Consider the following 3,301-nt stretch of genomic DNA (forward strand, 5'->3'; position numbering starts at 1 on the left):
TAAAGTGTGTGACATTTACCCAGCAAAATTTCATGGTTCACGCTATCAAAAGCTTTCGACAAATCGAGAAGTAGTAAAAGGGAAATTTTCTTCTTGTCTATGTTATCGTAGATTTTATCCGATATTTTTAATAGTGCTGTTTCCGTTGATAGTTTTGGTCGAAAGCTATGTTGACTCTTAGAAATGAGGTGATCACTTTCTAAGTATTCAGTTAACTGATTTGATATTATTGTTTTCTAATATTTTAGATAAGACCGGGAGTAAAGAAATTGGCGTGTAATTAGAAATTTCATCTCTATCCCCGCTTTTAAAATAAGGAACAACATGGGGATTTTTCCACGTTTCTGGATATATATTAGTTACGATAGATGTATCAATAATTATAGTAATGTAAAATAAAATTATATATAGAGTATATTTTATAAAACGTAGCGGTATGCCATCGGATCCGTACGCATTTGTCTCTTTGAGAGAACTAAGGACTAGAATGACAGTATCGCAGTCAACAGGTGACGGTTTAAAAGAATATAACTGATTGTTTGGGAATGTATTTATTTCATCGGTTTGTGCTCTTCTATTATTCCTGGCCAGTTCTTCTTGTGTTCTTTCATATGTCTTTCTTCTTACATTCGCAAAATACTCATTAAATTTCTCTGCCTTGTCAGTTGAATCTTCATTTTCTATTTGAGATTCTTTGTTAGTATTATTGGGCAGAATTGAATGCACTCTTTTCCAGGAAGTACGTAAGTTATTCTTATTACTTTTGAGTTCGTTTCTGTAGTGTTGTTTCATACTGTTATCCATTTAAATTTTTACTTCCTTCTTTTTCTCTTTAAAATTATTTCTCAATATTGTATTGTTTCTATCCTTCTTGAGATTGTTATTAGTTATGCAGGGTTTAGAGGGGCCGGGTGATTACTTTCGTTACTATTGGAGCACATTTATCAATATATTTGCTTAAAACATTTGTTAAAATTTGTACTCGAGAACTTACATTATCAGTGTTTAAAATACCATTCAAAGTGGGTGTTTCTTTCATCACCTAATTACAAATGCTCACTTGAGAATAATTCTTAAGATATCGTAAAGTTTTATGAATGGGTTGTTTCCTAGGTTTACGTAAATTTAAGGTAACTATGATAGCTTCGTGGTCGCCTACTGGGCTTGGAATAACGTCCGAATCGAGTACCATCTCCTTATTATTAGTAATTAGTAAATCTATCAATGTTGCTGAGTCTGAAGTTACTCTGGTTGGTTTTGTAATGAGTTGGTGTAACTTTAGGTTATTACAACTTTATTCATTTTGTTGTCTGTCTTGAGCAAGTGGTCGTTAAAATCTTCAAGTATAAAAATAGGCTTGTTTCGTAAAATTACGTTTTTTAAAGAATCGGAAATATAATTAAAAGAAGAGACATTTGCTTTTGGGTGACGATATATACAACCTAAAATAATTGATGGTAATTTTCGTGGTTGTACTGATAACCATTTAGCTTCAATGCCCACCTGTTTTTCAACGCAATTACTTATTACATTTACCTTTAAAGAATCTTTGACATATATGCACACTCCACCTCCTCGGCCATGATCATCTCGATAAAGTTGATAAGAGGGAATATTAATATATGCATCATTCATAAAAGGATATAGCCACGTTCCACTCACACATAAAATATCAAAATTGTCTTTTTCTAATAAATGTTCAACTACATGTTTATTGCTTAAAAGTGATTGTGCATTAATATATATATAATATTTGTAAAATTATGGCGATTGGTAGACCTAAACTCCTCGGCACTTTCATCTTGGCCATCTTTCTAGTTCCTTTGCAAAATACTACATAATTTGCTCTTATGACCATATTGGTGGCAGTAATTACATTTTAGTTTATGGTCGTATCTACATTTTGATTGTCTGTGGTTAAATTCACCACAGATGTAGCAACCTTTTCTGTATGTCGGTCTATTGTCAGAAAAATTATTCCTGGGAGAATAACGATCAAAATGGTTCAAACTATTTTTTTTTCAACACTATGAATCTCAACCTGATCTCTCCTATTATTTCCAGTTCTCAATTTATATGGCATTGGATGGATGGGGTCACTTCCATATATAAAGTTTCTATGGTAGAGAGAGAGAGAGAGAGAGAGAGAGAGAGAGAGAGAGAGAGAGAGAGAGAGAATGAAGATAACCTACATTAGTCTCAATAAGAATTACTGATATTTTGGTATTGAAATAAGAGAGAGAGAGAGAGAGAGAGAGAGAGAGAGAGAGAGAGAGAGAGAGCAATTGCCAAAAATATTGTAGTTTTATCTTCCCAGTTACTGTTACCATTACCTCTGGAATGATTTGTGCTGATTGTGAATAGTTTGAGAGAGAGAGAGAGAGAGAGAGAGAGAGAGAGAGAGAGAGAGCAATTGGCAAAAATATTGTAGTTTTATCTTTCCAGTTACCGTTACCGTTACCTCTGGAATGATTTGTGCTGAGTGTGAATAGATTGTTTTAATCTACTTTGGTCATTCCATTAGGAATTTTGAATGTCTTTATTAACTATCCCCTAAGTCGTTGAGTTTGTAGATCAAATACGCGAAGGTTCCATCCTCCGTCTATATCCAAATTGCTTTAGTGTTGGAACTAAATTACTTTGGTGGCCCTAGATTGTATGCTTCTCAATAATTGAACCGAAGAACTGCATTCCGTGTTTTAGATGGTGTCGTACTAATGATGTGTTCAGCTTTAGTACTGTCTTTGTTTTTGTATTTGAATTGTCTCTTAATGAAACATATTAGTTTTTGTGTTTTCTTTTCAGCTTTTATGCTCTATTTGGTGAATTCCAATGTTAGCTGATAATCGAACCAAGATTTTCCTCCTGGTCCACACTCACTATTTCATTGCCCAGTAGTGAGTAATCGGATTTTGGTTTACTATAACCTATATGGATGACTTTACATTTACCACAGTTGAAAGGCATTTGCCATTTTCTGGACTATTCTCCTAGCCACATTGCATTCTATCATAAGACTTCTACGTTTTCTGAGTTCACGTCATTTATGCCTAGTTTTGTATCGTTGGCAAATTTGGCTATTCTACAAGTTAATCATAAATCTATGTCGTTGATGTAGATTGGAAATAACAATGGGCCAAGGACGGATCCTTGGGGTACTTCCCTGGTAACTTTAGCCCACTCTACAATTTTCCATTGATTACAACTCTCTGTTATCTGTTTGTTAGCCAATTTTCCATCCATTCAGCTGGCTCGGCAATGATTCCTAGTGCTCTAATTTTGACCATTATGTTTTCTATAA

Source organism: Palaemon carinicauda, chromosome 25 (assembly GCF_036898095.1).
Source record: "Palaemon carinicauda isolate YSFRI2023 chromosome 25, ASM3689809v2, whole genome shotgun sequence".
Lineage (NCBI taxonomy): Eukaryota > Metazoa > Arthropoda > Malacostraca > Decapoda > Palaemonidae > Palaemon > Palaemon carinicauda.